Below are 19,381 nucleotides of genomic sequence, written 5' to 3'. Positions count from 1 at the left end.
ATGCCATACAAAATAGGACAGAGAATAAGAGACTGCATAGTGATATTACCCAATGGGACATCTATATCATAGCCCCTCCTCCGAAGGCCCAGGATCATTGTGGAAAGGGGGTGGGGCAAAAAGATTGTAAGAGACAGAGGAGATTGATGACTATAGAAAAACAGTGGGTCGGGAATACAACAGCAGCTACACATATGAGCTGATAGTGCCTACGGTTATATCCCCAAGACTTGTACAAGGCGGAGCTAGACAAATTTCCAGAATGAATATGGGAGCTGATTGTGAAATTCCACTCCTACCCATGGAGCTATTTGGCAACTGATGGCTGCTGGGAAAGAGAGAGAGAGAGAATTTATTTTCTTTGGTGATTGTACACTGAGAAGCTACCCATGCTCTAGAGATAGCTCTACACCCAAGCATGTACTGGTAGCTCCAAGTGGACTCTGTGGGTTAAAGAAAATAATAAGGGAACACATGAAATTGGAAGGGAATACTGGTGATAGGGGGAGTTGGAGGGAAGGGAATAGGGATAGAACTGACAAAAGCATATATACAGGTATGGAATTCCCAAATCAACAAAAATAAATAAAAAATGCAAAGAGTCAATTGCAATGAATAAACAATTGGCAAGAGTGGTGATATGGTAAGCAATGGGCTTGTGAAATGGCATTTAACTTTACTATTAGCCAAGAATTATAAATCAAACGAATATTGACCACAAATATTGGTGAGAATCCAAGCAATGGCTCCCTGGTAGCCTAAGATCTGAAGTTCATCTGATAAATTACAGCATACACAACCGCTCAATATATATGACCCAAAAGTTAATAGTATATGGTCCACTATTTACATTTACAAATGTATTTTAAAAGGTTTGAATATGATGGTGCTAGAATAGGCATTCATTGTAATATATTATAACATATATAATGCATATAAATATATATGTAAACATATTGAAGCACCCAGGTGTATATAGTTAATGGAAAGATTAAATAAAGTGTTTTGTAAATCAGAGAAAATGCACAGCTGTTAAAAAATATATACCCATGTGTATGTCAATTATAGACACTAAAACTATAATGATAATGAATAAGCCAAGTACAATAATGACTCAGTGAAGTATTATTTAGAGAAAATTTAAAATCATTAAAATTACACAGATAGATCATAGAGTTATACCAATGCTTTCTGAATTATTTTAAAATGTAATAAATTGGTACACATTGAGCTTACAGTAATTAATATCTATGGGGTAAAGAGATAATTGAACTGAAGAGTAGGGCTTACAGGACCTTTGGATATTTAAAGAAACAGTAACTCAGTGAACCATATATGACAATAATATATACCTCTGTAATAAATTTCTTCCTGACTAAAGAATATATGTTTGTTTGTGTTCTTGTGTATATAACATATAGAATTTAAACCATAAGCAACTCCAAGTTCCCAAGGGAAAAATGAAGGCAGACAAGCTGCTAGCAGATACTGAAAACTATTTAGAACTTATAGCAATTAAACATGTTGTATTTGCACAAAAAATGTCCTAAAAAATTCAATAGAACCAAACAGAGAAGTCTGGAAAAAAAAGGCTTTCTAATATGTCTGAATTTAATAAGTTATGGAGGCAACATCAGAAGCCAAGACATAAAAAATATTAGTCAATAAATAGTGGTGAAATGAGGTAACAAATTTCCAAGATTATATCTTTATAACAAACAAGAACATTCTGTCAATATGGATTAGTGACAATATATTATGGACAGAAGAAAATGTGCAGAAATCAAACCTGATTTTGAGACATGGTTAGATTTTCTAAGGACAATAAAGCTCACAAAGAAGAGAAAGACTAAATGGGATCATTTAAAGCATAAAGAGTCTGTGCTTTGACCAAATGGCAGAAAATCTTCTAAAAAGAAATATTTGCATTGTGTACAATAAATGGTTGAATTTTTAAAAGTTAGAAATTGTACATGAGGACTGTATCTATATCATTCCCTCCCCTCAAACTCCTCCAATGCCCCACACCCACATTCATAACCTCTTCTTTAATTATTTTATATGTGTGTGTGTGCATATATATGTATGTGTGCACACATGTATAAAAAATCTACTGAGTCTATATAGCATTTTTTTATGTACATGTTTTCAGGGTGAACTTAGGATGTTATCTTACAGAGAAGCTTATCTCTGAAGGAAATGAATTCTTTCTTTCTCAGCAATCATTGACCACCTGTAGTTCTTTGGCATTTATCAGTCAATAAGAAAAATAGAGATGATCAACTATAAAAATGAAATAAAGAAATAAATTATTTATAAAAGAAAATATTGGTGTGCAGCAGATATAGAGTCAGATTCATTAGTCATTAAAATGCAAATTTAATAATTAGAGACATTTTTAGTTCTTTAAGACAGCATTTTTTCCAAAATGTTTTTAACTTTATTTTATATATATATATAAATGTTTTATTTGCATCTATGTGTGCACAGTAAGTACATGCCTTGTCAGAAAAGATCACTGGAACTAATTAACAAATGGTTGTGAGCTCCCATGTGGGTGCTGGGAACTGAATCTGTATCCTCTGAAAAATCAGCAAGTGATTTAAACTGTGGAGCCATCTTTCCAGCCCAAGCAATTTTTAAAAATTAAGATATTCATCATTGACAAGAGTATCAGTAGGTAACACACACCTACACTATTTAAAAGGGTTATATGGCAACTCCCCAGAGGACTAATAGTCAAGAAGTTATACAATTCCGTGGTTACCCCATACATTTTTATCCAATGATTCCAATTCTAGATTTTCCCTAAAAATAATAATGATATACACAAAATAATGTCTTCAAATACATATGGAGCACTGTATGAGAAGATCATGTCCTGGGCAGTGAAAAGAAACTCAAATACATATGTGTGTGTGTATATATACATACATACACACACATATGTATACATATATATATATATATATATATTCCTTGAAAACATATGCATACAAGTAGCATTATACAGACTGAGCAGGTTGTATTTATATGCTTAGGAATATATATATTCAACAATTAAAGAAAAAAGAGGCCATGAACTTGAAAGAGATCAAAAGGGAAGGCATATAAGAGGATTTGAAGAGAGGAAATGGAAATGATATAATTATAATCTAAAAAAATTAAAATTAAGAAAACTCACTATACTTTGAAATATTGAAAATTTCAATGGGATCTCCTCTGACCACAAAATAATTAAATCAAAAAATAAAAATAATAAATAAGTAAAAAAATAAATAAATAAAGATAAATCAAACCAGTGATTTGATCTAGAAATGATTTAATCTAGCTCTCAACAGTTTGGAAATTAGATAGCATGCCTCTAAAAATGTACAAATAAAAAACACAAAGTATAGAATGCTCATTAAATAGAATATTAATGGATTACATTGGATGCAAAAAATTCCCAACAGAGGGGAATTTATTACCTTAACTATCACTATTAAAACTGAAAAGGGGCTTAAAAGTCACTTATACAGACTTCTATTGTAAAGAACTAGAAAAGGCTCAACTATTGAAAACCAGGGCAAGAAGTAAACTGACCAAAGCGGAAACTAGCACAGCAAGGGAAGACACAGTGAGGAGAAACCATCTCAAACTCTCTGGACATTACTAAAACAAGGCAACCTCTAGCAATAACAGTGTGATGAAGAAAGAACCAATGTCCCACAGATTACAATATCAGGTATGTAAACAAGGATGTGACCAAAACCTGGTAGACGTGGAAAGATATCAATGGAGAATTATGAAAAATTAGATGCCAACCAATGCAGTGGCTTAAATGAAATAGAAACAGTCTTGAAAGACACAATTTAAAACTATTGACTAAATGTGTGAATATTCATTTAAGAACTAAATTTACTAAAGAATTAAACTAAAATCTTGCTAGAGAGCTGTCAAGATGGTTGAGTGGATCGGGAGGTGCCAAGTCGGACAACCTGAGTTCAAGTCCTGGGACCACAAGGTCGAAGGAGAGAACAGACTTCTGTAAATTGTCCTGACTTCCACGTGCATGGCGTGGGTCACTGGTGCACACATGCACCCACATACACACTCACATGTACACATCCACTCCCAAGTATGTGCACGCACACGCACACACTCACACACTAAATAAATGAATAAAACTTGCCAGACTAAAAAGGAACTTCTGGACGTTTTGAGGTTGTAGATACAGAAAAGCAAAAAAAAAGCTCTGTGTAGCAAAGCTGGAGGTCAAGAGGAAGACTCCAGATGACAAATGAGGGAGAATCCAAGGTGTCCATGGCTGTGAGATACCGAGTTCCTGGAACAAGTACTTTGAGTATGAATATGAGAACAGGCCTCATGAACTCTACCCTGACTTCTGGAGTCATGTTGAACTTTCGATTTTCTGCAAACAGTGTTTGAAGGAACAGGAAAACTTCTAGACAACTCGGGGTCACAATCCTAGCACTTTTTTCATAACCCTCCCACTCGAATGCAAGCTGGCCCTAACCAGTTCCTTGCTGCTGTTTCTAATGAAAACATTAAAGGATTAAGGAGAGTTAGTCCATATGCCTGTTCTCCAACAATGTTCAGAAAACAAAATCTCTCTTCAAGTATTTTTGGAGAATTGAAGGAAGCATCTGAGAATTTTAAAAATCCGCAGACAACAAAACTCCAAAGTATCTACTTCACAGTATTCACCAGACATAAGGAGTAAGAATTATATTTCTAAAAGTCAGATCAGTTGTCACCAAAATCTCTCTTTCTCTCCTCTCCTCCTCCTCCCTCTCTCTCTCCTCCTATCCCTACCCATGCTGCCCCCTTCCTTCCTCTCTCTCTCTCTCTCTCTCTCTCTCTCTCTCTCTCTCTCTCACACACACACACACACACACACACACACACACACACACACACACTTAAGACAGAAATGTGATTATTTTAATGATTTCTTGGTCACTGGAGGGGAAAACTGGCATGAAGTGTGTTGAGTCAGACACGGAAAAGAGACTTGGAGAGCAGTGATAACAAAGAGCAGACAGACAGCCTCTTGACATCCTAACTCTTGCCCCATTTTCTGGGAGCCATCTGAGCCCCTTGGAATTGTCACGTGCCCAGAGAGCTGAGGACTCACTTCTTAAAACACAACAGAAACTGCTCCTTTTGAACCCTGTGCTGATGAGAGCTCAGAGCTTCTGTGTATTCTGTTAAGAAATATGTAGTGCCTCGTGAATGCAAACATGGAGTGGGCTCATTACAAGAAAGTGATGTGTCCAAAGGCAGAAATCGATAAAAGCTTCACATCTCTGTTTTTCCTCTAAAAGCAAACCTACAAACATGTCAAGGATCAATCCTGAGCATCTGAGTCCAGGGGGAGTATCGCTTTTCCAAAGGGTGATGTTCAGGCTGCCAAGGCAGCTTCCCCGGCAGTGGGAGAGCTGGTCTCCACTCTCTCTCTTTTTTTTTCCTCAAGGGAAATACTCTCCAAACTTCCCCAAGTGTCTTAAGAGAGAACAGTGGCTGCATCTCAATCCAAACTGCACTCCAGTGTCAGGGACTTCTAAGCCTGAATTCTAGACAAAACAAAAGAGAGACAGATAGATCCAGTTTGGGGACAGCCAAGGATTTTTCTTGCCTCTTGATAATTTGACCCATGACACTGACTGCAGAAACTAAGATAAGTAGAAAATGAAGCACTTATCTATGGGTGTCAAACAATGTCACATCACAACAAAAGGATTTGTCAAGGCACATTTGAGCCTTCTCACCTGATCTGGACAACTGTTACAATCCTCTCTGCTGCATATGCACACCCTTAAAGGCCCCGTAGTCGGAAGGTTTCCTGTGCCCTACCCGGTCTGCAACCCCAAGTAAACACACAGAGGCTTATATTACTTACAAACTATTTGGCCTAATGACTCAGGCTTCTCACCAGTTAGCTCTTACAACTTAACTCAGCCCATTTCTATTAATCTATGCATGTGGCTTACTGGTACTTTCACATCTCCTGGCTGTGACTTGCAGCATCCCCACACTCTCCTTTCTTCTCTCTCTTCAGTTTGAATGTCCACCTAATCTTATTCTGCCTCACTATTGGCCAAACAGCTTTATTTATCAACCAGTCAGAACAACACATATTCACAGCGTACAGAAAGACATCCCACAGCAAGGCCCCAGCCTTGTAACACCTTCCTACATATGGGTTCCTCAAAATAGGGAAATGATATACATAGGCTGTCTTTGCATCATCAAACATCCAGACAGTACAGAATGGCATAGCGTTGTCAACACTAATATGTTTTGAAAAATATGTAAGTAGATTTATCTCCTAAAAGCACAATTTTTATTATCTTGTATTTTGCTGAGAATACATCCTTATCCCCATTATCTGATAAATTCATTTCTGCTCCTTGATCATATACCCAAGTCCTATATTTCATACCAGCTTTCTCTCCACTGTCCAAAAGGCCTGTACTCCAACAAAGGCAGCCCACCTAACCAACCATGAACCATGCTGCTGAGCTTAGAGGCAGGTGGAAAATCCAAACAAAGAGAAGGAGGAGAAAGACAAAGCAGAGGAGATGCTGCCAGCCACCACCATGAGACGCAAGATGTAAAGATACTGGTAAGCTACAAGTCATGTGGCAAAGTATAGATTTATTGAAATGGGTTAGTTTAAGATATAAGAACTAGATAACAAGAAGCCTGCCATGGCCATAGTTTAAAAATAATATTAGCCTGTGTGTGTTTATTTGGGTCCGAGTGGCTGCAGGACCTGCAGGTGAGAGAGATTTGTGCTGACTACGGGCCAGGCAAGACCCAGTAAAACCTTTAGCTACACTTACCCTCAGACAACTCTAAAGCAGTGCTCTCTAGGACCTGGCTGCCTCCCACCATGATTCACTGTTACAAAAAAGGAGAGCTTGATTCTGGAATTCCTCTAGCTTCTTGCTTCACCATGTGCTTTTCCTGTCAAAAGTTTCCTCACTATGATGCCATCAGCTAGACTATGATGCAACCAGGAGGTCCTCAGTGGAGTGAGAAGATGTGAGCATCTTACTTCTGGACCTTCAAATGTGTGAAATAGTAAATTCATTTTCTGTATTAACTACCCTGCCCCCAGTATTTTACTATATCTGCACAAGAAGAACTAAGACAGCAACACACTTTTAGATTCTCTACTTCATTTTGAGCCCCTTTAGTGTTTTTATGGTAACAGCCTCCCCCAAGTCCCTTTTCCTGGGTATGTACCTTCAGAGGCAATGTTTGCTCAATTTTCTTCTTTCTGAATGGGTCTCCAATATCTATGCAGACCTTCTGGCCAGAAATAGTTATTTAAAGGACTGAAACACTAACTATATATTTGATTTTAGGTGCTTGGAATTTTTAATCAAGGGACAGAAGAATCAGGGTGCTTAGTCACACTGTTGATGGGTCTATAAACTTCCTGAACTTGCCAAAGCTATCCTAATGTTTGTGTTTTCTAATAACCCATTATCCAATATTTCCTTGATGCTATAAGACACATTGCAACAATATCCTTCTGTCTTGCTTACTTTCTTGATTTTGCAATAAAGGACTCTGATAAAAAGCAATTTAAGGAAGTTTATAGTTCAAAGTATAGTTGACATCTTATCATGGCAATTGTGTCAAGGTAGCATGAGTTAAAATATCTGGTCACATGACACCTACAGTCAGAAGAAAGCAGCAAATGCATGCACACAGCTCCCTTCCATTTTTGCCCAGCCAAGGACCTAACCCACTAAATGGTGGCACCCACAATTATGATGAGTCTTCACACACCAATTAACACAATTAAGATAATCCCTCACAGACATGCCCTAGGCCTATCTCAATGGTAATTCTAGAGTCTGTCAAGTTGACAACACTAACCATAACACCTTCCAAAAATTTTCCTTCTTTGCTTACACTAGTTCCAAATGGTTTTCCCCACCACCAATAATGATCATGTGTCCTTTACCTCTTATGTGTTTGAAAACTGTTGATCAAAGAATTATAGGGTTCAACAAAGTAGAAATGAGCAGTGTTGAATGATGTCAGCAACTGGGCATGGGGGAGATAAAGGTATTTTGCTTTGTATTTATGATCAAAGGATCCCATGAATTCAAAGATAGATTGTAATGTATTTGAATTCATCACTATTTAGTTCCTCCTCCTTCTTCTCCAATCTAGCCCTCCAAAAATTGCCTCTGAGGTGCTCAGCTGCTCAGCTTTTCTAGGTACCTCTGCTTCCCAAGGCTGATCTTCCCATTTCTCTGTTACAGCAGCTTGTTTCCTCATCTGACCTAAACTGGAGGCTGACCCATTTTACTGGTTTCTGTTTAACAGTCATCAGATATCCTGGTGGCTTATTAAGCACGTCTATGGTTGCCGGGAACTCTCTCTCTCTCTTCATTTTCAATAAGCCCATTACTGAAAGACACCAAATAAGGAATGATTTATGGATACCAACAAGCAAAGTAATGTTTGCTTTATGAATTATGTGTTCTATCACTTGATGCCTTTGACTTGTTCTGGCTAATTTCTGCTCATGGGTGTCGCCTGCCTCTGACCTAGCATGAAGAGCTAGATAAAAATAGGACAGCGGCTACTGGGAAGTTAACCTTTGCAAATGAACTTTTGATTGGAAATCAATACACATTTTCAGACACAGGGCTGATAGACTGAGTGGAAAAATGGTTACCCTTTCTCCTGTGAAGTACAACCAGAATGGTGGATATCTGCCTTTAACTTCCCCCAAGGCAGTTAACCAATGCCTTTTGTCTAGGGCTCTGTACCCACCACTGTATGCTACATGGCTGTTTATCTGGAGAAGCTAGTCCAGGTTTTCACAATGCTAAGCATTCCCACACATGCCAATGTTATTGTAAATTACTGTCATTTGGAAAGCAATTTTTTGCCAGCCTTAACAATCCTCAAGTGCTTTGACACAGAACTTGTGACTTTTTAGATATATATTTTAAAAATTTAATAAATCAGAAATATGCAATTTATTTCCAAGATTATCAAAGACAGACTAACTTATCACAAGAAAGAAAAGCAGGTAAATGGTGGCAAACTAGTTAAGGAAATGATGAATCTGAGCAGAATGATCTGCTCCAGGTTAACTTCAAAGTAGATTAGCTTTAGACTAGGTTATCCCATTCAGGGATAACATATTTCCTTAAACTGAGAATGTTAGAATACCCTAATAATATGAAGGGCTCTTGATAAGATGGGAACATGTTTATATTTTAATAATATTTTAAAAATTAAAAAGGAAAATTTTTTAACCCATTTTTAATCACCACCGTCTAAAAAGGGATTAAACTTGACTTAATAAAATTATGGGGGACACGGATAGAGTTCTGCAATGGTCCTTACTGATAGAGTTCTGTACTGTCTCTCCAAGCCAAAAATGCATAAGAAGGTCGATCTTGACTGCCAGTTTTACTGTGTTTAGAATTACTTAGGATAGTAGTTCTCAACCTTCCCAGTGCTGAGCCTTTAATACATTTCTTCATGTTGAGGTGACCCCCAAAGAAAAATTATTTTCATTGCTATTTCATAACTGTAATTCTGTTACTGTTATGAATTGTAGTGTAAATATCTATATGTTCCAATGGTCTTAGGGGATGTCTGTGAAAGGGTCATTTGATCCCCAAAGGGTTCGAGGCCCATGGGCTGAGAAACATTGACATAGAAGATGCACTGGATGTATCTGTTAGGTCAAATGGAGAGAACATTGACTAAGGTGAAAAGCTACCCTCAAAGTGGGCAGCATCTTTCAAAGGGAAGCTCACGTGTCAGGAGGTTTGAGGAAAATACTGTGACCTTGTGTTCTGTTTACCTTTGGTAATTTCATACAGGTGTATAGTGCATTGATATCCTATCTATCCCACACTCCCCCTCTAACTCCTCCCAGAATCCCACCAACATCCTCATCTTAACTCTTCCTCCTTCTTACTCTAGAACCCAGTGCCAAGTTTGGATACCCCTCTTGGAGTTGTTGGTCAGGTGAATCTCAGAAACTCCCAAAGCAATACAAGAAGTTGCCATCACTCTCGATTGCCCATCAGAATTATGATTGCCAAAGACACAACACCATTGATCACAGGATATGGAGAAATCAAACAGCGACTGACCTAAGAGTCTCCTCCCAGCTGGCTAGCTTGAAGGTGTTATGCAGGCTGCTGGGAGGGGAAATCATCACTTCCTTTTGAGAGACCACTCTACCACTTCTCTTGCCATTTTCTGCTGATAGCAGACATCGGATATTTTGGCCTTCTACTCTGGACTCAATCCCACAATTCCTCAGAGAGCTCTCTGCCTCCTAAAAGATGTTGCCTAATACTCTCAAGCAGAAATTCCAGGTCACCAAGATGGTAATAATGCTCTGAGCAACCAGAAAAGACTATAGGCTAGTCTCGAAACAAGCCTATGTTAGCTAAGGTGATAAGAAAGACCACTCTGCTTCAGCACACGAGAAGTAATGTGATGTAACCAGATGCTGGGTTTTAATTATGCCTTTGCTCTTTGTTATTGCTGAAACTGACGTGTGAAAAATCAGTCCTTCTCCTTTTACATAAGATATTGCTCCATTCATGGAAACAGTAAGTAAAAAGCAATTTGATCATGGAACTGAGTTGAAGTTTTATCTTTTGACAACTCTAACTGCAGTTGCTACTAGGATATGGGAGTGCACATGACTCTTCTTGTAGCTGACCTACAAGGTGTGAGAAACCTTAACCCCTCTGAAATGTAGTTGGTCTTAAGAGTAATTCTTGGGATCCTCCTCCTGCTTTTCCTCCTTCTCTCTTTTGTAGTCTCCTTTCTCCCTTTAACTCTTTCTTTAATGATCTCACAACTGAGCATAGATAATTTCACAACTTTAACAGAAACAAGGCACCATATGGAAAGAAAGAATCAACAAAGGCACAGGGTGAAGTATCTCTTCCGAACTCAATAGAAATACTTGAATTGCAAACCAAGTTTCCTTGGAGGAACAGAAGGAGGGTGCATGACCCCTTCTGAGATGAGCAGAGAAGAAAAGAACAAAGAAAATAAGGCCAACACCTTTCACTGGACCCGTCTAAGGGTCGGACACTAATCTAGTTTTATATGTGTCTTCTGGAATAGCTGTCTAAGCCTGTTGTCTTCATCTGGAAAGGACACATTTTTTTCTTCAGGAGTGGGGTCACTAAGGGCATAGCTTGGTTTTCAGTGTTGAGTAGTCTAACATTTCCTAGAAAGTTTACTACTAAAAATGTGCCTTGTCACCCTCCAGGGACAATCATCTAAAAGAATGATAAGACCAACAGAATGAGTTCAGTGCAATAGCACTTTGCTCAAAGATTACTGATTCCTTCTAGGAGCAAAGCCAGTACAATATTAGAAATGGTCTAACCCAACTGAAGTCTAAAGCTGTGTGAGTACATGTTTGACTTGGCAACAGAAGCTCCAATCTTGTCTATGAGTTTAAACTTTCTTCCATAATTACATCATAAACTACACTATTCTCTCATCTACTGTGAAAAACCAGAGCTCTGATATGAGGCTTTTGGTGAGGAGTGGTGGTCTACAGGTACCACTTACAAAGAACTCTAAGGGCTGGAAAGAAGACCCGCACAAGAAAAGTAGAGTAGCAGCTAGAGGAGAGGGCTTGGAAAGTGAAGTTACAGTTGAAGATTGAGAGAGTTGAAGACACAGAGAATTGAGAGCAGTCATATCCCAAAAGTGCAAGTGATGGTTGGCAGCTGCAGGCATAGAAAGTGGAGAGGCATGTTCCCCTTCCTCCATATCTTCTCCAACATAGGCTGTCGTCTGTATTTTTTATCTTAGCCATTCTGACAGGCATAAGATGGTATCTCAGAGTCATTTTGATTTGCATTTCCCTGATGGTTAAGGATACTGAACATTTCCTTAAATGTCTTTTGGCCATTTGAGATTCTTCTGTTGAGAATTCTCTGTTTAGCTCTGTAGCCCATTTTTAAATTAGATTATTTGATATTTTGCAGTCTAGTTTCTTGAGTTCTTTATATATTTTAGAGATCAGCCCTCTGTCTGATGTGGAGTTGGTGAAGATCTTTTCCCATTCTGTAGGCTGCCTTTTTGTCTTATTGACAATGTCCTTCACTTTCCAGAAGCTTCTCAGTTTCAAGAGGTCCCATTTATTAATTGTTACCTCGGGTACACAACTGGCTTTTTAGACCCCATTCCCTATGGTTCAATGCCTTACTCAGTCTTGATGCAGGAGGGAGGGACTAGGTCTGGCCCCAACATGGTATTACAACTTGGGTTGACTATCCAAGGGAGGCCTTATTCTCTATGAGGAGGGGATGGGGGTGGGATGAGAGTAGGTGGGGGAGCTGGAGAAGAGGAGGGAGGGGGAACAGGGGTTGGTATGTTAAAGGAAAGAAAATCTTTTTTCAATAAAAATTATATATATATGAAAGTGGAGAGGCACAAGTTATAGAGAAAAGGAGGAAAAAGGAATAAAATCAATGTTTTACTAGGACAGTTGAACAGCTCTCATCAAAAGAATGGAAAGGATCCTGGAGGTGGGAGTCTCTTAACAATTTTGTAATGTTTGCTATATCAACCCAGGAGCATTTATCATTTATTATTATTTTATGTGTATAGATGTTTTGTCTGCATGTATGTCTGTTTACCATAAAAATGACTAGTGCCTATAGAGGCCAGAAGAGGATGTCAGATCCCCTAGAACTGGAGTCACAGATGGTTGTAAGCATCTGTGTGCGCTGGAAATCAAACCTGGGTCCTCCTAAAGATTAGTCAATGCTTATAACTACAGAGTCACCTCTCTAGCCTAGAGTAGCCCCTCTTAGAGGGACATCCCTTGTTTTCAATGTCAGCCCAAGTTCCCCTAACTTTTCTACAGGCTTAATTTACAAACCACACAGGAAGTTCTGATCGTATATAGCTTCTCACTGCACAAGTACCTACTTCCTTCCCTGCCCTTCTGTCACATCACCACTGAGGCAGCCAGATCTCAAGAGGCAGGAGGCTCTGGACAGTTAGTTCCTCAGTCAATGCTTCACTTAGGAAAAGAAAATATTATCAGAGAGTGGGTTTCTGTTTGCCAAACAGAATTAAATTTCTAGCACAATAATTCAAAGAAAATTTTGGATCTATACACTAAACAAGTATGTATTTGTTTGAATAAAACACATTTTTTAAGGTATAGTAAAGTCTCATGGCCACTGGTAATAGCAATTACTATCCCACTGTGGAAACCTAAAACTCAGAGCCAATGACCCTAAGTACTTTATATAGACTGACTCATTTTAGTTATGTTGGTATCCCCATGTCTTGAAGTTGCTGTTGATGTGATGGAACAACATGACCAAAAGCAACTTGGGTGGGAAAGGGTTTTTTGTTTTGTTATGTTTTCTTTCCATATCCTGAATCACAGTCCACTAAGGGAAACCAAGGCAGGAACCCCAGCTGGGTGGAAACCTGGAGGCAGAAGCTGATGCAGAGGCTGTGAGGGAGTGCTGCTTACTGGTCTGCTTCCCATGGCTTGCTCAGCCTGATTTCCTACAGGACCCAGAACCACCTTACCTTGGTTGTTCCAACCCACAATTGGATGGGCCCTTCTCTGTCAATCACTAATTAAGACCACACTATAGGCCTGCCTACAGCCAGATATTATGGAGGCATTTTCTCAATTGAAGTTCCCTCCTCTCAGATGACTAACATTTGTGTCAAGTTGACATAAAACCAGCCAGGACACTTCATTACATACACACTATTACAGCATTACAGCAAAAAATAATGAAAGTGAACTAACTCACTTCAGGCATGTAGCTGGGTCAGGGATCCTAATCCAGGCATGCTTAATTCCAATATTCAAGTGCTGCATAGCTTTGCTGCATCGCATTTCAATTGCAAAGATGCTCTACTTTCCTCTTATGTCAATCAAACTGTTTTTGAAAACCATGTAGGTAGAGAATATTTGAATGTTGGATAAGGAAGGAATCTTAGGAAAGGCTTCAAATTAACATCAATGCTGCCAACATGCCTTGGAAAAATTATACATGTGAGCAGAATCTTTTCTGTAGCTATTTTGTACAAATTGTTGAGATATATAGAATGTCATCTATAAAGGCCTCGTTTACCAATCACTATATTATCTCTATAGGTCAAAATATCTCAGATTTGCAAGTATTGCTATTTTAGGGCTTATTAATTCTTTGTTGCAGAATTCCTATGCTATTCTATTATACTATAGGGGTCAAAACCACTCAAGTCGAGAAGTACCCTGTCATACATAGGCCATCTAACTTTCTCCTTTCTACAGAATTGCACCAAAGCCAATACTGCCAAAGCTCTCTCTTGAGCTGCACTAAATGGGAGATGGTTCCTATGAAGCAAAAAATTTATAGCAAAATAACTGTAGTGACAATAGCATGGGGTTGAAATGAAAGGTTTGTTCCCAAGGCCAAGACCCACTGCTTAGTGTCTATAGATGAGCATAGGTTATTTCTTGATAACTTTCAGAAAGACCGATTGAAAACTCTATTGCAGAGTTCTTAAGAGTGTGGGTTTTAGAGCCTGGCAAAACTGGCCATGAATCGGGAACTTTCTGTCTCATGACTTTAGGAATGTTTCTCTGTCTCTACACGTCCATATCCTCATTACTGTAGCCTACATACCAATTCCTCTGCTGTGGGCTCTCTCCTTCCTTATTCTCTAATTGCCAGCCTATTACATCTATCTCAAGTCTTGGGGACTTTCAAATCCACTCTTGTTAGCTAAAGACCCTTTGCTTATCTGCATTTTAGAGTAGTACTCCTTGATCCAATCAATTCTTCCTTAGCAATGAATTGCAACATTTCTTTTATTCTATTCCCAACTAGCCCCTTCATCTATGGTTCTACAGCAGTGCACACTGGACCCCTGTAGTTATCAAAATGAAGACAAATTCCTTATCATCAACTACGGGAGCTTGGCAAGCTGTAGTATTTTTAAAAGTATATCTAAAACTTGTTCTCCAACTTCATGTCCTGTCCAACCTGAAAGCCCTACTAGGTACTCTGTAGCAATACTGATATTCTCACTACTCTATCAGCTCATCACTTTTTAATATTTCTTAAGCTTTTAACAAGCTATTTTCATCACCTCAAAAGATACATACTTTTCAATCCAACCCTTATTTACCTCCTAATTTTGATTTATATGTTGATACTTTGAGAAAACGACCTCGAGGCAGTCAGTCAGTCCTCTTTATTCCCTAATGTTGTTCATGCATTTTCTCACATCATTTTTTAGCCGTAGAATATCATCTATCAAAATGTCTCACACATATTTAGTTGTATGTTCATTTTTTCTACTTCCCTGATTATAGTTCTTATGAGACCTTTCGGAAATGTAAAGATCAAGGTGCCATTCCTCCGTTTTGAAGGGCACCGTGCTATTCCTTCAGTCCAGGGAAGCTGACCCCAACTCCATTTTTACAAGTGACTTGAAAGGCTTAAAGTTAATAAAAGTCCCTTTCACACAGACCTATAGAACAACACAGGCAGCAAATGCCTAGACTAGGAAACCTTTGGCTGTAGGGATCAGTCTGTGGTGGCGCATCATCCAACCTTGGCAAATGAGACATGAGCAGAAGGAGCTTGTCTGGAAAGAGCTTTCTTTTTCACACTTGCAACAGGGCTTAAGAGGTGGTCTCACAGGCATAAGTGTCCTCTTGCTGCCATCTCTCTATACCCTGATCTCTGGAAGTTCACATGGATGATAAGAGAGCTAAGAACACTGTGGAGAAGACTTTGACTTCTGTTGAACAATTCCTGACCTCTTCCCTACCCTGAGCTAGTAATTTCTTTGACTGTTTCAACCTGCATAGGTTTTATGTTCCTCTAGGCCAAATGGATCTTGACAAATCCAAGAAATCAGTCAGTAGTCTCCCCATCACTGAAATTCCAAACTGGGTTTTTGCTTTGTTTTGTTCTGTTGTTTGTTTGTTTGTAGTATCTCAGTTAGCCCAAGCTAAACTGGAACTCACTGTGAAGTCTGACCATGGACTCACAGTGGGCTTCCCGATTTAGGGTCTTCCTGAGTGCTGGGATCATATCATATGCCTGAGCCACCGTGCCTTGCTGTTTTCTTGGTTTTTACTTAGTGTTTGTTTCTTGTGCCCTGCTTTAAGAATATATGTCAAGGTTTAAAAACAGCACATATTTGTGTGTTTTCCATCCTGGAAACCAGAAGTATGCATTTCACTGGGCTAAAATCAAGATGTCAGCAGAACTTGCAGTTCATTCTGGAATTTCTAGGAGAGAATGTGGGTTTTTCCAGCTCCTGAAGGCTGCCAGTTTTCTCTAGCTACATACGACCTCTTCCTAGCATCACTGTGACCTCTTGCTTCTGTTGTCATATGCCCCCATTTTCGCTTACAGTAAAAATCTCTCTGGCTCTCTCTTATGTGAACACCATAATCACATTTAGGGACAACCCACATAATTCAGGATACTCATTCTTTACCTTGCTCACATCTGCAAAGCCCTGTTTCCATGGAAGTCAATGCTCATGGGGTCCTGTAATTAGAACCTGCATGTCTCTGAGGGCTACTGCTTAGCTTAACACATTTGCCTAATCTAAGAAAATTCATGAAAATCAAAATTTCAAAAGTATTCAAAGCTTTAGAGTATGTGATAAATAGCTCCAATACTCATTTCTTCATTTTTTATATGTCTGTGGGGGGTGGATATGTGTGCATGTCTGTGCTCATGCGTGTGTGTGTGTGTGTGTGTGTGTGTGTGTGTGTGTGTATGTGTGTGTGTATGTATATATATGTGTGTGTGTGTGTGCACATGCCCATGTATACACAGAAGCCAGAGTAGGACATTGGGTGTCTCACTTTATCACTCTGACTTATTCCCTTATGATAAGATATCTATTTAAACCTGGAGCTAGGTTGGAGACAAGCAAGCCACAGTGATTTTTTTTCATATCTGTCCCTACCAGTGCTGGAATGACAGACACACATGCAGCCATGTTCATTTTTTTTACTTCAGTACTGGAAACTTAAATTCGGGTCCTCATTCTTACCCAACATGAGATCTCATCTGCTAAGCCATTCTCTTAGCCCCTAACACATTTTTTTTTAAAATGAAGAGGCTAAGACCCAAGTAGGATGATGTTGGAAATTGAGACCTAGAGTCTAAGACATGTATGTACCCTTGCTAGATTTTCTTGATGCCATTGTGTTTTAATATAGAATCTGTAATCCTAGTTTTCATCAATGTCTGACATTAGGACAAAAATCCACATTTTTCCCCATAATAAGACAAAAGGAACTTCTAAAACAGTAGTTTAAATTGATCCTAACCTCTCTGGAAATCTGACCCAAACTAGTTTCTGGGTTGCTTTTACTGATAATTTCTCCAGTAATGTTGCATACATTTTCTAGTTTTTACCAGCTTAGTCAATAACAGCCTGAGAATCCCATTATACAATATACTGAATCGAGCTAAGTAATTTCATCATCCTGTATTCTTGCAGTTTTGTTTATTTCAGCTTGAATGTCCATTGGGCATAATGATGTTCTCCACAGCAGCAAATCTATTCAATGGACTAACCACTCTGGATCCTTCAGCTCCTTCAAAGCACCTCATCTTTTCAAACATACTGATCTACCATTGCACATCTTCAGAAAAAAAATGTTTAGAACGCTTGGTAAGCAGGGCTGTGATTTCCTCCATAATTACACCATTAGGCTTCATTTTCTACAAATCTTGCAAATCATTTGTGTCATATTTTAGTTTGAGTCAGCATCAAGGTATGTGTGATTCAAAGATGAGTAAGCTGCTTTTCTCTATTATATTCCAAGTCTGTTATATGCCTTTTAAAATTGGTATCATCACCGAGCCTCTCCCTGTAGTTACCAGTTAGTCAAAATGTGAAGTTCGCTGAATTATTTGAAAACAAATCAATACAAACTAGGCAAAAGTTACGGTTTTCACAGGTCTTTTTTCTCTTACATAAAATAAGCTCAAAAAATTCTCTATGAGAAGGGAAACCTTTAGTGTCCTTATTAGTCATTGTTGATGGGCCTAGAGAATAGTTCTTATGGAAAATTTGTAAATTTTCATTCCAAAGTTACTTTTTTGTCTTCTGCAGATATAGAGTCAGAAAAATCATAATATATAGTTTCTTTAAAACCCTAGTTCCTACTATTATAGGGGTAATCAAGTTCATATTATATTTAGTCTTTATAATATCCCTATAAAATGAACTCCATTATTCTTGTTTTATGGAAGAGAAAGCTTGTTTTTAGGATAAGGAATTCGACCAAGATCATGGCACCAGGTTCCTTTGTATGTATAGCCAACAGTTTTAGAATGTAGTGGCTTACAGTGCTTTTTAACTTCTCATATTCCTGGGCTTAGTTCTTTTTTTCTGCTGGTTCCTCTGAATCCCTCCCTGTAGTTGATGATACAGAATAATGGGCTGTGAGTAATGCTCAGCCTCAAGAGCTCATATCTGGGTTCTGCACAGGTTAAAGACCATCTTGCCCTAGATATACAAGATCTCATCATATCCTTGTCACATATATGAATGTTTCATCAGCCAAAGCAAAACTTAATGTTAAATGGAGAAATACATAAGTGTGAGGATCCTGGGAGTCGTGATTTATTGGGGGACCATTGGATCTGCACCATATCCCAATTACGTGTCAAGTATGAGAAGATCTGTAGTTCTTTCTAGAAGTGGAAATATAAAATTAATCACATGCACAATAATTCATAATTTACTGATCATATTTCAGTGAATAATATTTTGTGCTTTTTTTGGAATACAACTTTCCCTTTCCAGATTGTCAAGTAAATATGATAAAAGAGTAGACATAATTTCACTGTTCTGGTTTTAGTCAAACTTTCTACTGTTAAGAATGCCTTCTAGCAAGAACAGTTACATTCTGAGAAGCTACTACTTCTCTGGAGTTCTGAGTTTGTGTCCCCAGGCAGATAGGCTCATTAATTCGCTCTAAATAGCTCAGTGGCTGAGTCGGAGCTCTTCCATATTGAATTAGACTCTCATACATTTCATTCCAGGCTTCATTTCTTCTGAAACCATAAACCCCAGACTTCTTATCTTTCTTCTAGTATTATCATACACTAACATAGAGAAGGAAACATTCAAGAATCCCATGAAAACACAAAACTGGAAACTGTAATATATATGCAAAACCTATAGGGTAAACAAATAAAAATAAATAAATAAATAAAAGTAAAAATAAAAATAGAATTTTAAAAAAAGAAAAGGAGGAGGAAAATCAAAACAAATAAGTCCTGGCACTACATTATGAGACATAGAACCCCAAAGATGCTGTTGAGGTCATTTTCTG

This window comes from Peromyscus californicus, unplaced genomic scaffold (assembly GCF_007827085.1).
Source record: "Peromyscus californicus insignis strain IS unplaced genomic scaffold, ASM782708v3 Scaffold_4__1_contigs__length_199733344, whole genome shotgun sequence".
Lineage (NCBI taxonomy): Eukaryota > Metazoa > Chordata > Mammalia > Rodentia > Cricetidae > Peromyscus > Peromyscus californicus.
The sequence above is the reverse complement of the archived record's forward strand: the minus strand, read 5'-3'. Positions refer to the sequence as shown.